The sequence below is a fragment of the Canis lupus genome, chromosome 18, assembly GCF_048164855.1.
Source record: "Canis lupus baileyi chromosome 18, mCanLup2.hap1, whole genome shotgun sequence".
Classification (NCBI taxonomy): Eukaryota; Metazoa; Chordata; class Mammalia; order Carnivora; family Canidae; genus Canis; species Canis lupus.
In genome coordinates, this window is record NC_132855.1 from 39,329,679 (window position 1) to 39,348,304 (window position 18,626).

The following is an 18,626-nucleotide window of genomic DNA, read 5'->3' on the forward strand; positions in this document are numbered from 1 at the left end:
CCTTCCCTTCCCTTCCCTTCCCTTCCCTTCCCTTCCCTCCCCTCCCCTCCCCTCCCCTCCCCCCCTCCCCTCCCCTCCCCTCCCCTCCCCTCCCTCCCCTCCCCTCCCCTCCCCTTCCCTTCTCTTCCTTTCCTTTCCCTTCCCTTCCCTTCCCCCCAAACAGGGATAATCATATTTTCATGGTGGAAGGGTATAGACAGAAATACCACAGAAGTTAACATAATAATGAAATAGCTAAAATCTGTTAGGCCCTTTTATTTGCCAGGGAAGCACTATTTCATTTAATTCTTACAACTGTCCAAAGTTAGTATGATTATTCTTTTTATCTCCATTTTATAGATGAAACAAATAACTGACCCAAGATTTCACAGCTAGTCAATGTCAAGCCTGGCAGGATGCAGACTCAGGCATTCTGACCTCAGAGCTCACACTCCTACCTCAAATCTGAAATAACTTCTAAGTGATGCTCTCTTGAACCATGAGGGATTTATATGTGGTTTATTATGAAAATTTTAAGCATATACGAATTAGAAGGAATAGTACAATGAACTACCTATCTACCACCTAGATTTATCAGTCCTTAACCTTTTGTCTTATTTATTTCATTCACATTTATTTTTATTGAATCATTTTTAAGGTAAATTTCAGATAATGATACTTCACCCCTGTAGTGGGTTGAATGGTGGCCCCCAAAAGGCATAATATTACTTTATATGGTGAAAGGCCAAATGTTACCTTATTTGGAAAATGGTTCTTTGGAGATATAATTAATTTAAGAACCTTAAGATAAGGAGATAATCCTGAGTTATCCTGGGGGGAAGGGACCTACATCCAATGACAGGTCTCTTTTTAAGAGAAAATCAGAGAGAGATTTGATAGAGATAGTAGAGAAGAAGGTACACACAGATGAGGAGAAGATGAGAGGCAAAGATCAGAGTTATGTGGCCACAAGCCAAGGAATACCTGGAGCTACCAGAAGCTGGAAGAAGCAGGGAAGTTTTCTCCCCTAGAGCACAGACCTGCCAACATCTTGATTTTGAACTACTAGAACTGTGAACAAATTTTTGTTGTTTTAAGCCTCCCTGTTTGTGGTGATTTATTATGGCAGCCCTAGGAAACTAGTACAACTCATTAATATTTTATATTAATACTTTATATGTATCACCAACAAAATAAGGATATTCTCTTACATAGTCACAATACAGTGATCACACCTAAAAAAATTAACACTAATTCCTTAATGTTATCTAATATGAAGCTTATAATCAAATTGTTCTTCAGAGGTATTTTAGGGCTGGTTTGTTCAAATAGGGTCCAATGAAGGACCATATGTTGTGTTTCGTTATTGTTTTTTTACAAATCTGTTCTAATCTAGAGAACTTCACTTCTGCTTTTCATGGTATTGACTTATTGAAGAGCCTATAGAATGACTCACATTCTGGATTTACTTGGTTGCTAGAATGGGGGACTTTTGTGCACTAACAGTTCTGCTGGGCAAAGTTTTTTTCAAAGTCCTCTCGGATCCCACTCTTCTTGTAGTGCCTGGCGGGCAGAGCAGATGGGAGGCAATGACAGAGTAAAGGATGTGCCACTTACTGCATCTTCTTGGGGCTTTCTCCAGGGGCTTATGCCTCTCCTTTCTCACATGAGATGTTAGAGTTTAGTGTTACTCCTGGAGAAAAGGTGGAATAGGGGGTTGTTCCCACTAAACTGGAATTGATTTGTGGCAGCCTGGAAAAGTAGGCAGTTTGGCTTTCAGGGATTTCCACTGGCACTGACCCTAAAGCATTCATACTCCATGTAGGACACACTAAGGCTGGAATTCCACCTTTGAGATGCTTGTAATTGTGTAAATGTTACCTGCCCCCTTTGAAAACATCATATCCCTAGACAGGAAAATGTATTGTGTTGCCAGCACAGTGGTATGAATTGGTTTTATAGTGATATATACTGGTCAAGTGATAATGGGGGATTTGAGACTGATGGGTGTTTAATAAAGAAAACATCTCTTACTTTCTAGTTTTGCCTATAGCTGATACCTGGAAGTGGAGGACTGCAGAGAATTGCCAATACCAAAGTCAGGCTTCACATTGATCATGCTGCAGCTAGTGGGGAGGAAAAGGGTACCTAGCCCCTTGCCATATGAGAATTTCCATCAACTGTGGAAGGAGACAGAAAAGAAAATGATACACTCTGTTTAGAAATTGCCACTGGTGTCTTGATAGTCAGGTTACTTCTGAATCAACTACAGGCTTCCCCCACTATCTGAAAGTAGAACATTCCTATGAAACCTTTTGTGAGCTGAAATGGTATAAAGTGAAGAAGCAATTTCCACTTTATAACTGAAAATCCCCTTCACATTTTTTTTCAGCTAGCAAAAAAATAGGTTCTAAGGTAGGTCTTTTGTAAAAGCAAAGTGGTGTAAAGTGAAATTTCAAGTAGTGGGGGAAACCTGCAATTGTTTCCCCGCAGCAATTCAAAGCCAAGGAAACATTTTCTCATCACTGTGTGTCTCAAAACTCTGAAATAAGGCATCCTTTCCTGTCTTTTATTTGATTTAAGGTCTGCTTTGGGCATTTATTGAACTGATTAGCACATTAGTTTTACTATTCTCTTCCATGTCCTTTTATGTTCTGGTGAGTTTATTAGGTGAGGCCAGTTTCCTTCTGAGAGTTTAATCCAAAGGCCTTTACTAGAAGGCTAGCATATTTCCTTTTCTCATAAAGATAAGAAAATGTCAACAGGCACAACAAAGATAGCAGCATCTGAGTCTGACTTATGAAAAAGACTCCATGTCAAACTTGCCAGTGAGATTGACTTCAACACTCACTGACTTACTTCTGATTACTGGTTCACAAATGAGATAAGTAATCCCCTAAGTGGGGAGCTGGTCATATTCTGTTGCTTACTCATGGATCTGGGTACATTATTTTTTAGGATTTTTGGTAGAAAAGGTATGGTGTATGAGAGAAAGAGAGAAGTGAAGAGTGTCTCTAGAATTTTCTACTTGAGCAAAAGGTAGTGTAGGATTTTCATTTGCTAGCATGGAATAGACTGATGAAATAAAGTCTTTCATGTAGAGGAGGGAGAGTAGGGGGAGGAGGAAAATATCAGGGATTTGGTTTTGAACATGTTGAGCTTAAGACATCAAATATGTATATCCAAACTAAGATACACAGCTGACTAAACAAGGCCGAAGTTCACAGAGTTGTCAGCATATGGCTGCTGCTTAAAGTTATGTGAGGAAGAATACATAAAGAATAGAAGAGGCTATACATTATTTACAGTGGTGGTCAGCAATTTTTTTCTGTAAAAGGTTAGGCTGAAAATATTTTAGGCTTTGCAGGCTGTACAGTCTCTGTCACAGTGATTCAACTCCACCTTTATAGTGAAAGCAGCCATGTATAATATGGAAAGGAATGGATGTGACTATGTTCCTAATAAAACTAGTTAAAAGATAGACAGCAGACCAGATTTAGCCCAAGGGCTCTAGTTTTCTGACCCTTGATTTAGAGGTCAGACTTACAGGCTCTTAGAAGGAAAAATAAAAATTCTGAGCTTATACTTTAAGCTTTTCCTCTTTAAGCAAAGAAATTGTGTGTGTGTGTGCGTGCGTGCATGCACACGTGCACATGCATGTCCTATACATTTGTGTAAAAGATAAGATGAATATCTCTATGAACTACACAGAGCAGCCAGAGTTCTGTAACTATGAGACTATAGAGAACTCAAGGTTCCCCATGCATTGTGAAAGACCTGAGTTGGACTCATGGCCTGAAACCAGAAGCTGGATAGGTCTTCCCTGCCCTAGAAAGGAAAGCTGGAAAAAAAAAAAAAGTGGTACTACTGTCTTTGGCTCTGGCTTTCATAGAGCATAACTTATGGAAGGAAGCAAAAAATGTCATTCAGAAAGTTCAGGGTCTGGACAGAGCTTCCGGCTGGCTGAGTGAATGCATCTTGATATTTAAGGTTCATCTTGAAACTGGAGCTCCAAGCTGTTTATTAAAGACCTGGTTCTGGTTCTGGACTGGGGGATTTTAGCAGGAAACCTGCACAGAGCAAAGTGAGACCACAAACAAGGAACACAAAAGAATGAAAACACTTTCCATTCAAGGTGAAACTACAAAAGTAGGTTATCTAAAATTTTAAAACACATTAGGAAATTCAACATCAAGAATGAGACCAAAAAAACAGAGGAGATAAATAGATAAATTCACACATGGCAAAATGTAAACATTAAAACAATTTCAATGTGACTCTAAAATAAGTATACTTAAGATTCTCAAATAGATACAGATAAGAATTTTATACAGAGAAATAATTATGAAAATAAAAGATTGATATGAGTAAAAAACCAATTAGAAATCCTGGAAATGAAAATATAGTAACTGGAATAAAAGTCTTATTTAACAGAGTGATTCCTAGACTGGACTTAGTTAAAGAAAGAATTAGAGAATTGAAAAATAGTATGGAGAAAATCATGCAGAATTCAATAGAGAAATTAAAAAAAGAAAAATATGAATAAGGCATTAAGAGACAGCCACTGAAAGATTTATGTACATATTTGTATATAGAAAATAAGTGTCTCAGGGAGAGAGACTGGTGAAGAAACAATATTTGAAATTGATTTTTTCAAAAAGGCAGCTATATTCCATTTACAAAAGTTACATATAAAATAAAATGATGGATTGAAAATTTTAAAAATATGGAAAGAAGTATTCAGACACTAAACAAAAGAAAACTAATAATAACATTAGGCAAAATGAAATTTAAGGAAAAAAGCACTAATTCCTATAATAGCTGGAAAGGTGTTTTGTTTTGTTTTGTTTTGTTTTTGGAAAGGTTTTAACATTGAAAAAAGAATGAGTGCTCAGCTTCAAGGTGCGTACCAAATGCTACAACGGTAAAAGAAAAGAAACTCCCAACTCAATTTACTATACTGAAATCTCAAAACTTCAAAGGTTAAGGGGAAAAACCTGAAAAGCTAACAGAATGTAAAAAAAAAAGTTAAAAACTGCGAAGAAAGCAGTTAGACATGAAGGAGATTTTTCATGAGAACAATAAATACCTGAAGACAATGGAGTAATATCTTCAAAGTGCTAAGGAATAATAAATATTAACCTAAAAATATATATCTAGCTAAACTAGCTTTCAGGAACTAAAGATGTTTTCAGATGTACAAAGACAAACAGAATGTACCATCCAGGGACTCTTGGTGACAGACTGCCCATTTTTTAGCAAAAAGAAAAGTAGATGAAATGAGATACAGCATGATATGAGAAACAATTGGAAACATGTAAATTGATAAACTATGTTTATATATTATTAATTATAATCTATAAAAGAGAGCAACAACCATAATTTTGAGTTTGTATTTGTTCAGGTGAAAGTCTAAAAATAAAATGAAACTGTAATGTCTAGATCAGAGGTTGGAAAATTTTTTCTGCAAAGGACCATATATTAAATATTTTTGACTTTGTTAGTCATGTGGTTTCTGTTGTAACTATTCAACTCTGCCACTGTATGAGGAAAACAGCGATAGATAACATGCAAACAAATGAGAGTGGCCATGTTTCACTAAAACTTTATTTGTGGACACTGAAATTTGAATTGTATACAGTTTTGGATGTTGTGAACTATTATTCTTCTTTTGCTTAAAAAATCATTTAAAAATGTGAAAACAAAAAAACAAAAAAAAACAAAAAAAATAAAAAATAAATAAAAATGTGAAAACATGTCCTAGCTCAGGACACACACAAATACAGGTAGCAGGCAGGAATTGGCCTGTTGCCTGCAGTTTGCAGTGTACAGTTTGTCTTATAGTAGCAAGAAAGATCAACAATGTGAGGGATAAGGAAAGGGGGATTATTTTATAGATAGACTGAGATTAAAAGTGCTAAATACCTATGGTCATTATTAGAATATTTAAGAAAAACCACTAAAATAATAGAAATACAATCTATAGCTTCAAAACTAGCAAAGGAAAAAAGTGAAATAAAGAATATAAAAACCACAGAAGGTAAGAAGATTTTAAAAAGAGAAAAACACAATTAAAAAACCTCCAAAATTAATTGATATTACTAAGTCTAAATATATTACTTAACAATGAATGTAAATAGATTAAGTGTATCTAAAAAGGACTGTATAATTGGATTTTTCCCAAAAACAGCTATATTCTGTTACAAACATCATCTGTAAAATATAATGCCAGGTTGAAAATTTTTAAAAATATGAAAAGAGGTATTCAAACACAACAAAAGGAAGCTAATAGTAACATTGGCACAATGAAATTTAAGGGAAAAAAGCACTAATTCCTGTAATAGTATTAATTAAAATAAAGAGGAACATTATATGTTAAGAAAAATCAACATACACCAATAGATAAAATAATAATAAAATTATGCATTCAACAGCATAGCATAGAAATACTGGCAAAATTACAAAGAGAAATGTATAACCATAGTGGGAGAATTTAATACTTTTCTCTCAAATTTCAAATTTTGTCTCAAATCTAAAACAAAAAATTTCTGCCTATTCTTTGCCCATTCAGTGTATGTATGTATGTATGTATATATTTTATGTCTTATATAGTAAGTTTAATATTATACTTATATATATTATAGTAAGTCTTATATAGATCAGTATCTTATATAGATCACATTTCCTAACAACAATGCAATTAAATTAAAACTCTAATATAAAATAGTAACAAAAACCCAACCCGTATATTTGGAAACTAAAAAATACACTCTTAAAGAATTCATGAGGTTAAACAAGAAATCAAAATAAAACAACTGCAAAATACTAGAATTGAACAGCAATGAAGTAGTATATTTCAAAATATGAGGTCATGATTAAAATATAATGTATAAACAAGGAAAGAAAGTAAAAGGAAGGAAAGAAGTTAATAACAGAAATTAGTAACATTATAAAGCAAGTCAACAGGGATCCCTGGGTGGCGCAGCGGTTTAGCGCCTGCCTTTGGCCCAGGGCGCGACCCGGGATCGAATCCCACGTCGGGCTCCCGGTGCATGGAGCCTGCTTCTCCCTCTGCCTGTGTCTCTGCCTCTCTCTCTCTCTCTCTCTCTCTCTGACTATCATAAAAAAAAAAAGTATAAGATAGGTCTTGGATTGACCCCAAATTCATGATAGTGGTTGCCTCTGGGGAAAGAAGGAAGAGAGAAGTAAAATGGCATTTTCTGTAGGTTTTTTTTTAATTTTATTTATTTATTCATGAGAGACGCACAGAGAGAGAGAGGCAGAGACACAGGCAGAGGGAAAAGCGGGCTCCATGCAGGGAGCCCAATGTGGGTCTCTATCTAAGGTCTCCAGGATCAGACCCTGGGCAGAAAGCAGTGCTAAACCACTGAGCCACCCAGGCTGCCCTGTAGGGTCTAATTTAAAAAAAGAAGAAGAAGAAAGAAGAAAGAAGAAAAAGAAGAAGAAGAAGAAGAAGAAGAAGAAGAAGAAGAAGAAGAAGAAGAAGAAGGAGGGGGAGGGGGAGGGGGAGGAGGAGGAGGAGGAGGGGGAGGAGGAGGAGGAGGAGGAGGAGGAGGAGGAGGAAGAAATTCTGAGGAAACTGTTAAAAGATAATTTTCAAAAAACTATAAAGTCCAGACTCTCATATTGTTATAAAACGAACACATGTTATAGATTCCCTTTAACTTAATCACAGAGGGAACTATTCAGATGGGTTCAAAAGAGAATCCATGAACTGACACGTTTATAGTCAGCAATATTGAAATGTGTATAAAATTGTTTTTCCAGGGCAAAAGGAAGAGACAGAATTTGTATACGTCTATAGGTAAGAATTATTTTTGCGTTGTTATTATCTATAATACACGGAGTTGTACAGTAGTTCTCATAGAATCAGAATCTGATAACCCTGAGAAGTCTCCTCTAGTGTCTGAACAATGCAGTTTTCCATTAAACTCTTTTGAGGGGGAAGTGTAAAAGGGGAAAAAATAGAAGCTCTTTCCTTTTAGCATAAAAATGTATTTTAAAATATCTAGCAAAAACCTATGAGTCTTATCAATTTAGAGACCCAATGATATAAAAAAGATAGTAATTTATATTGAAGTGCAGTTGGGGTCAGCTACCACTGGATGGAAAAACTTTGCACTTGATAGAGATTGTTCAAGAGTAGAATAGGATCAGGTTATTTAAACAGGGGATTCCATGATTGTTTCATAGGTTAGGCTGATCCAAAAGTTCTTATGAGAATAAACAAGTAAAATCATCAAAAAACAGACGGTACCGTACTCACTGAATTCATCTCCCTGACCTTTCATTTTCTTTCTCTGATTATCTGAATTCTACTCAATTTTCAGACCCACTGTGAATTTTTCTTTGACTGTCCATCATAGCACACAACTCTTTCTCCTTCTTCTGAGCTCTAAGCAGCCCTTCTGGTCTCCACAACTCATGATTTTAGCTCATATTCCATGATTCTTGTGGATGACTTGCCAGTTCTTTTTACCTATTTTGTTTCTTCCTACCCAGATAATAAGTGATTCAAGGCCAACAGCAGTGCTGTATACATCTTAGGATCTCCCATAACCCCAGGTTAGTATTTTGCAAAAAGGATTGGAGATTCTGGCAACCTCTCTAAAGTATGTGAGCCATTGACCAACTCCTGAAACATTCATCCTCTTGGAAGAGGATGAAACATAGTTTTTGCAAGGTTTGCAAAGTTTGCAAGGCTTATGAGATAGATTACTTTTAGGAATGCATTTTATCTTTTATATCTGATTACTGATAAAGTAGCTAAATCTCAAGAACAATTTAAGCCAAAGATTTGGGCCCAGTCAGGACTTTGCCTCTCTCTCTCTTTTCTCATGTAGCTTATCTTTGGTGTCCATATTATTCAGCTTCATAGCAGAAAATCCTCCTCCTTTGTGGAAAATCTGATTATTAAAAGTTTCTGGAATTTACAACTTATGGTTTCTATCAATGGGAAGGGAGGGCAGCCCAGGTGGCTCAGTGGTTTAGGCCACCTTCGGCCCAGGGTGTGGTCCTGGAGACCCAGGATCGAGTCCCCTGTCTGGCTCCCTGTGTGGAGCCTGCTTCTCCCTCTGCCTGTGTCTCTGCCTCTCTCTGTGTGTGTCTCTCATGAGTAAATAAATAAAATCTTTTAAAAAATGAGAAGGGATTGACAGGATTTTTCTTTATGAAATTCACAATTACTGGGAAAGTCTTTAATTGGTCTAGCTTGAGTCAGGTGATCATAGCAACCTACTTTTTTTCTTTTAATTCAAGTGTAATTAACACACAGTATTATATTTGTTTCAGGTGTACAATAATGGCAATTTACTTTAGTCAGACGTGAAAGTCAAGTCACTCACATTAAAACATGGATTCTTTAATCTGAACTGCTGGTTGGAATGGGAGGAGAAACAATTCCCTAGAGAAGGGTGGGACAAAACAGGTTTCAACTATACTTTCAAATCTCATTTCTCGCTATTCTTAATTGGAATCGAGAATTGTTTCCTTATGCATCTTGCTTCTCTCTACCTCTATCCCATTCCCGCTAGACTACCCTCCAAAATTATTTATAAGGCTTTGGAGTCTCCTCTTCCAAGAAGATTCTCCCTCCCTCCATCCTCTGCTTTCAATTAATCTTGCACAAGCACTTCCATTAAATGCTGCATCATAATGACATGGTGTTGTAATTTAAATTAGGAGACTCACATTTAGGTCCTTATCCTGAGATTTGCTAGCTGTGTCACCCTATGCAAATTCCCTAACTTCTCTAAGCCTCAGTTTTTCCTTCTATAAATAAAGATTATAATGCCCATATCACATATATATTTCAACATCTAGGTGAAATAACGCATTGAAATTAATTTGTAAATTACTCTAAAGATAGAAGATATTTTTATATCTCAGTGCATGCTGCAGGAAGGATCTTTAATGCAAAGACTTATATTGGGACATGTAGTGAGACATTTTTGGAGCCTTAAAGCCAAGCTCACAACATCTGAACCTGAGGGTACCGCTACCATCTATATAATGGTTCAGAAAATATTAACATCACTGGATTAAAAAGTAGTTGCATACTAATGATAATAAGCACATAAAAGGTGTTCAACATCATTAGCCATTAAGGAAATGCAAGTAGAATCTATGATGAGATGCCACCCTATGCCCACTGGAATGGCTATAATTTAAAAAAACAAACAAACAAGTAATAACAAGTGCTGATGAGGCTATGGAGAAACAGGAACCTTCATATATTGCCTATAGGATTGTAAAATGTGTGGCAAACACTCTAGCAGTTACCCAAACAGTTAAACACAAAGTTACCCTATAAATATCTATGTATATACCCAAGAGAAATGAAAATGCACAAAAATTTGTACACCAATGTTCTTAGTAATATTATTCACAATAGCTAAAAGGTATAAACAACTCGTCAATAGAAAAAATGACTGGATACACAAGTGTCTTCTAGTCATCCAATGGAATATGAGATTCTTCAATAAATAGGAATAAATTGATACATGCTACAACATGGACAAACTTTGAAAACATTATACTATGTTTTTAAAAAAGCCAGTTAATGTATGGTAATTCTCTTTACAAAAAAAGGTTCAAATCTTTAGAGACAGAAAATAGACTAGTAGCTATGTTTATGGGAGGAAGGTGGAGAGTTACTTTTAGTGGATACAAGGCTTCCTTTTTGGGATGATGAAAATGCTCTAAAATTAGATTATGGTGATAGTTGCTTAACTGTAAATATTATAAAAACCATTGAATTGCACACTTTAAATGGGTGACTATTATGGTATGAAAATGATCTCACTAAAACTATTTTAGAAACACAAAAAGATCAACATTATTTTTTAAAGATTTATTTATTTATTTTAGAGAGAGAGAATGCTTGTGCAAAGGGAGGAGGGACAGAGGGAAAGAGAGAGTACCAAGCAGACTATTCAGGGCTCGATCTCATGACCCTGAAATCACAACCTGAAGGAAATCAAGAGTTGGAGGCTCAACCAACCACAGCATCTAGGTGCCCCTGGATCAGCATTCTTTAAAAGAATGAGGGGCAGCCCAGGTGGCTCAGTGGTTTAGCGCCACCTTCAGCCCAGGGTGTGATCCTGGAGACCCAGGATCGATTCCCACGTCAGGTTCCCTGCATGGAGCCTGCTTCTGCCTTTCTCTCTCTCTCCTCTCTCTCTCTCTCTCTCTCTCTCTCTCTCTCTCTCTCTCTCATAAACAAATAAATAAATGAAAATTAAAAAAAATAAAAGAATGAGAAGCAAAGTAGAAGTAGTGCCTTGTGTCAACAAGCAGGGAGAATAGTGATGTTCAGAAGCAAAGTTGCAAATTCAGAGTTAGGACTTCCAGTCTCTCTGTTGGGGTGCTGCCAAGAGCTCTTTCACAAACTTCCATTCCCTCGTTTATGTACTTCACTCTGCTTGACATGTCCTTCCTTCCTCACCCACCTAGTGAATTCTTATTCATCCTTTAAGAATCATCTCAGATATACTCTCCCTGGGAATTTTTTTCTATGACTGCTTCTCTTCCAGATAGTAGTAGTAGCTTCCTCCTCTTCCACTCCCATACCCCCAACCACATCATTTTCAGAGGGTTGATGTCACTCACTTTTGACCTTATGGGTACATCTCCTTATTAGATTTGAGCTCCCTAAGGGCAAAAACAATTTCTTTATTATTTTAATATCCCCACCACCTGACATGATGAGTTACCCAAGTAGATACTCAGTAAATGTTTGCTAAAAGGATAAGTAGGGCAGGTGTTCCAGAAGTAAAATGTATACTAGATAGAGATTTAGATCAGGGACTCAGAAACAAAGTCTAAGGCCAAAATCCCACTGGAAAAGCTGTGTGGGAAGCCAACTGTCAATGCAATGGCTGCTAGGGAGTGAGCAAGGGCGACTCAGAACAAGGAGGGACTCCTGTGACCAGCACAGCTGGAAATTTAGTGAGCTCAATTGTGGTCAGCTAGAGATGACACTGTTAACACGTATGAGATAGGGACTGTTGGCTTCTGTTATTACCTGGTTGTTTGTTACTTTATTCAGTTAAATTATAAAGTCCTTAAGGGCAGGGCTATAATTTCTTGTTTTATGTGTTTCATAGATACTCCGTAACTGTTTGTTAAGTGAGCTAATTTTACTCTAAACATTTTCTCCTAAAAAAGAGTGAACATTCTCTTTTCTTTTTAACGATTCATTATTCTAACTCCTTCAAAAATGAAATGTAAAACACAGGAAAACAATTTTCCTCCAATTTAAGGTAGATTCTGTGGTTTTGAGTTAGAATACTCTATCACTAAAGAATGACTCAAATTGTGAAACCAAGTGAAAGGAAGAACAATGCCCATCATTGTAGCAACATGACAAAGCATATATTCATTTGTTTATTTGTTGCAGGCTATCTTTCCACACTAATAGGTAAGCTCTGGGAGAGTCAAGATTTTTATCTGTTTGGTTCACTGAGGTATCCTGAGCATTTGAAGTTTCAGGCAATAGCACTTGATAAATAAGATGAAGACAGGGAAAGAAGAAGGGAGAGATGAAGGGAAAAATGACTTTTATGTATGGAAATGTGTAAATACCAGGAATTAGTGCTGGATCAATCTTACTTAACATTGTTATAAATGAAAAAATGCCTGCTAGAGTAAAATTTTCTGCAGAGCTCTCTGTATAGTGACATACTGAGGCAATAAGAATGAACTGAAAAAAGAAATAACTTGGCCATATGAGTGGGCAGAAAAATGGCAAATAAGCTTCATGTAGACTGATGTGAGATGATAACACATTATGGGAAAATGGCACAAATGTGCCTATAAGATAATGGCATCTAACTATTAGATCTGAACCAGGAGAGAATCTGAAGTGTTGTTGAATGCAACCTACTTTATGCCCAGGGGTTACACTTCAACTTCAGTGCAGTGAAAGAAATAAGTCCCACATTATTTTAATTATGCCTCAGGACTTGGGTGAAAAATGTCTGTGAAAAATAAATAAATCTTTTTGTAATGGTTGTGTCACAATTTTCTGTCTATTCTTTCTATGTCCTCAATTCCAGCCTACTATATATGGATGTGGGCTTGTTTCCTTACCAAAAAGGCAGGTATAGGCTCAATTCAGGTGCCACAGTTAGGGTGTCTGCTCTGTAGGAAGGGCTCCCACAGCTCTTGCTGTGGTAGCTCAGCTGCTTTGAATAAGAAGGACCCGCTACCCTCTGGCTATAGCTGACTAGAATCTAAGCAGGATTTGCTATCCACATTTTTTTGTCCTTAAGCCCCATATAAATCTAAGTTACTTAAAGTTGGCTTGAGTAGGTTTCTATTTATTGAAACGAAAGGAACCCCAGCTATCAGTAGGAAATGTATTTCAAGAGGAAAATCACATCCCCTATCCAATCCAGCATAAAACTTGATGTAAATCAACTCAACTGGTAAAGAGGCTTGGAAGCAGATCCAGGAAAGGACTGAATAGTTTATCCAAGTTGGAAGCAGTCCCAACTCAAATGTACCTTGGCCTGTATTTGAAGAGCCTTTGTTTATCATTCAACTGTGACATGAGAAAGTCTGAGGGGATATTTATTTATTTGTTTGTTTATTTAAAATATTTTATTTATTTATTCATGAGAGACACACACAGAGAGGCAGAGACACAGGCAGAGGGAGAAGCAGGTTCCATGCAGGGAGCCTGATGTGGGACCTAGGAGTCCAGGATCACACCCTGAGCCAAAGGCAGACACTCAACCACTGAGCCACAGAGGCATCCCCTGAGGGGATCTTCTGACCAGCTCCCCAAGTGTTGCTATCTAATCCCCAAGGTGGAAAGTAGAGTCGCTTTTGTGTCAATAACTCTGGCCTGCAAATCTAGGCCTCTATATGATTTTACTATTGTTTTCCATTGTTGGTTATTATATTAGTACTCTCTACTGAAATAGAACAAATAGGATATATCTATGTCCATCTATCCATATATATAAAGAGATTTGTTATAACATATGGTCTCACATGATCATGGAGGCTGAGAAGTCTCAGGATCTACCATCTGCAAGCTGGAGACCTAGCAAAGCCAGGGGTGTTGTTCAAAGGCCTGAGAGCCAGAGAGCTGTTGGTATAGATTGCAGTCCATGTCTGAAGGCCTAGAACCAGGAGCACAAAGGGCAGATCTATGTCCCAGTTCAACAGGCAGGCAGATAATGAATTCAACTTCTCCCACATTTTTATTCTATTCATGCCATCAATGGATTGGATCATGCCCATTTATATTGGGAAGGGCCATCTGCTCTACTTAGTCCAGCAACTCAAAAGCTGATCTCTTCTGGAAACACCTTCAGGGACATACTCAGAAATAATATTTAGTTAGCTACCTGGACATCCCTAGGCCTAGTCAAATTGGCACGTAAAAGTGATCATCACAGTTTTCTTGGTAAATATTTATTTTGGAAAAAAATAAAGATACCATAGTTTGAATTTAATTCTAGTCTCTGCACCTCAAGAGTGACAACATAGAACTGACAATGGAAGAGCAATCAAGATGACTGGAGGAACTGATTGTCTGCACACTGACTCAGTTTTATCTTAAAGAAGTATTGTAACATGAAGAGGCAAATGTTGAGAGAGGTAATTGTTATAACCAATAAATTAATGACTAACATGTAATTTATAGGTTAATTATTTAATTCTCCTAACGATTGTATAATAAAACTATGATTATTATTCTCATTTCACACATGGGAGGTAAAGTAATTTGCCTAAGATCTCATAGTGGCAAAGCTGGGATTTGATTCTGGCCAGTCTGGCACTAGAGTTTATGATTTTTAGCTGCCACATTAGATGACCTCTAATGTATATTGAATTAAGCTCAACTGTTGGAATACTTATAAAACTTATATATTTATAGAACTCTTTATACCAAGATGTGGCAATGGCTGCAAATATAAATAGTCATGACTGATAAATTTATGAGTGTTAAATTTATATTGTAACAAAAGAATATTGGAGAAATTGGAGGATATCAGCCTGTAGATGCTGATGACCTGGGGACAACCACAATGTCTTCCCAAATTCTGCCTAAGAGACCCTGTTCCAGACAAACCAGAGAGACATGTGGAAGCCAGTCTAATCCAGTTCACAATGTCTCATGTTCCTATTTTATGTCTTAATAAGTACAGAAAGGATATTTTAAAGATCTTTGTTTCCTTCTGTAGCTGGCCCCTCGCATTGCTGGTGATGGAAGGTACAGAACAGTCCATAGACCTGGTCCTGGTGGCTTTCTCCTGCATGTTTTCATGCTGGATATCCTCATTCTGCTTTACCTCTTTACTAAGTGAAATGAGTATTTGCTTATATCTTAATTTTATTTATTTAATCATGAGACACACACAGAGAGAGAGAGAGAGAGAGAGAGGCAGAGGCACAAGCAGGCTCCATGCAGGGAGCCCGACGTGGGACTCGATCCCGGATCTCCAGGATCACACCCTGGGCTGAAGGCGGTGCTAAACTGCTGAGCCACCGGGGCTGCCCTATATCTTGGTTTTTAAACACCATTTATCATCTATGGAATAAAGTATAGAATACATTATAATCAAAATTTAAATGGTAAGATCTATTTTTAAAATAACTTTCATTTAATACATTAAAAAAATTATCATCAGGTGTGATGATCTTATAATTTTACATGCAGTCACAAATACAAAAGTGATGGTACCTGACTGGGCCTGGGGCTTCTCTATATTAAAAAGCTGTCCTGTAATGTCAGTGTCCATTAAATGTGAGAAATATAAATTTAGTGAATGAGTTTTAAAATCTCTCTCCTTCCCAAATACTGAAGCACTGAAGTAAAAGACTGAAAAGGTTTTTAAAAAAGAGAACAGACATAGGGTTGGAAGGAAAGAGGAGAGCTGTTGGGAGAGCTTTGGCTTGCTGACTGTTGCCATAGGAACCATTTACCAATTGTTCAAGATATCAGTTCCTGAGGAAGACAAGAGTAGCAAACAAAGTAATACCAACAAATGAAGAAAACAAAGGGATCTGGCACTAGAAAATGTTAAATACCTTTTTGTGTGCATGCATTTGAGAAAATGGGTTTGTTTGTTTTTTTCAGAGAGAGAGGGCAGGGTAGGGAGATGCCCAAAATGTGATGATCATATTTCTCTTTTGAAGAGCAGAGATAATGTGTCAGGAGGAGGCCCTGATTGGCTGCCACATTCTCCTCCCAAGCTCATGACCATTCCTAGGGTCAATCCTAAGAATGATCAGAAACCTCGATTACAAATCCTCTTTTTCTTTTCAAGCAATCTATAGAAACAGATAGTAGGTGTTCAGTAGGTATGAGGACTGGCCAACTATTCTCTCACATAGACATTTCTAAAGATTGCCCTTAAGATCAATGTACACAGAATCTCAGTGTAAGAATATGTATTTGAAATCTGAAAAGAGAAAATAAATTCTTGCTCACAACCTGATAGCCAGATACATTTCTTTGAAGTTACAGCTCATTTGCAATTTCCTATCCACTCAATACGTGGAGCCACATTCCAGGTGAATTTTCAGGTTAAAAACTAAACTTATTATTTTTTACTTTCTAATTAGTATACAGTTTTATGCTGCTCTGCAGGAAAAGTAATCCTGCTTTATGCCTACTGCCTTAACATTTCAGATTTAATTAGACACCTCATCCTGATTATTTCCCAATCCATTTTTCTTCCCTTGTTTTTTTTTTTTTTTCCTTCTCTGTACCTATATGTGACCCTCCCTTTGATCGTTTCTAAGACCTTGGATGCTATTCAAAGCTGACCACGACTGAGGTAGTACTTTGAGTTCTTGAAACATAAGAAAAGGTTGAGATGCTCACTAATTCATTCTTTGTACCTCAGTGCCATCTTTCTCTTCATTTCTCTGGTAAGAATGTCAAACTTAGATTTACCAACAGACCAGATATCTTCTCATGAAGATGCTGGCTGGATTTCCCAGATACAATTAGGAGAAAAGCTAGATTGGTTCAAGGTAGCAATTATTAATTACCCTTAGGTAAGAGATAGAAATGTTAGTACCATCTGTGTATGTAGGTCCATACCAGGACTGACAAACTCAAAGGCTCTCCTTCCCAAGTCCAGGCATGTGATATGAATGAGTAAAACCAGCCTGATGGAGATATTGGTGACCTGGAGAGCACATATCCCTGTCTAAATGCAGAAATAAGATTAATTATTTTTATTGTAAGTTTTTTTTTAAGATTTTATTTATTTATTTATTTATTTATTTATTTATTTATTTATTTATTTATGAGAGACACAGAGAGAGGCAGAGACACAGGCAGAGGGAGAAGCAGGCTCCATGCAGGGAGCCCAATGTGGGACTCGATCTCAGGACTCCAGGATCATGACCTGAGCTGAAGGCAGACACTTAACTGCTGAGCCACCCAAACGTCCCTTTATTGTAAATTAAATAGTGTCACTCCTCTGCTCAAACCCCTGCATGGTTCCTCATTTCAATCAAGTAAAAGTAAATCCTTACAAAAGCTTGTAAGGTGCTCTATCATCTGGGCCTTCATCAGTTCTCTCACCTTGTTTCTTATAAACTTTTCATTTGTTCACACTGCTCTAGGCCCACTAGCCTCCTTGTTATTCCTCAGACAAGCACATATGCTCCCACCTTTGAGGTTGGGGGATTTATTGCCTCATCCTGGAACATTCCTCACATCTTCATTTTCACATGGCTAACTCTGTCACCTCCTGCAAGTATTTGTTCAAATGCTACTTTCTCAGTGAAGCCTCCAACCAATGACCCCACCTTTCTTCTAAACATCCATTACCCTAATTTACTTTTCTTTCTTAGCTTTTACTTTCTAAGGTCCTGTATGTTAATCACTTATTATGTTCATTATTTATTGTTTGTGTCTCCCTGGTAGAACGGAAATTTCATGAGGGCAATTTTGTCTGGTATTTTGATGAATCTGAAACTCCTAAAACAGCACCAGGCACATGCCAGCCACATGCCTAGTAGATACTTAGTCTGTGGAAGGTGTTGGCGCTAGACGTATTCTTGGCTTTCTTCCTTTACACTTCCCAATTCTTCCACTGCTCTTTTCAAACTTGCCGTGTCTAGGGGACAGCATTGCAGACGTTAACCCGTAGACCTGTGGAGAAATCCAGGCAGAAGGCTACATATCCATTGTGAAATCCACCTACCTACCTCCTCCAATAGTTGAGACCAAAACTAAGCATCAGGAGCAGAGCATACACATGAAGAAAACACATCACTAATGCTTTGTCATGTTTTATAATAGCTTTATGAGAACAAAGATGACATGGCATGGTGGTAAGCTCCTAAGCAGACAGAGTTGGAATTTTGGGTCTGCCACTTACCTTGGTCACCTTACTCATTCTTGCTGAGTTATAAATTCCTTGGTAGTTAAGTCAGAGTCATCATATTTGGGAATTAAATGAGATAGTAAGTACCAAATGAGTGGCATATTGGTATTCTTTTTTTTTTTTTAAGATTATATTTATTTATTCATGAGAGATACACACAGGGAGGGGGGGAGAGAGAGAGAGGCAGAGGGAGAAGCAGGCGCTCTGCAGGGAGCCCGATGTGGGACTCATCCCAGGACTCCAGGATCAGGCCCTTAGCCA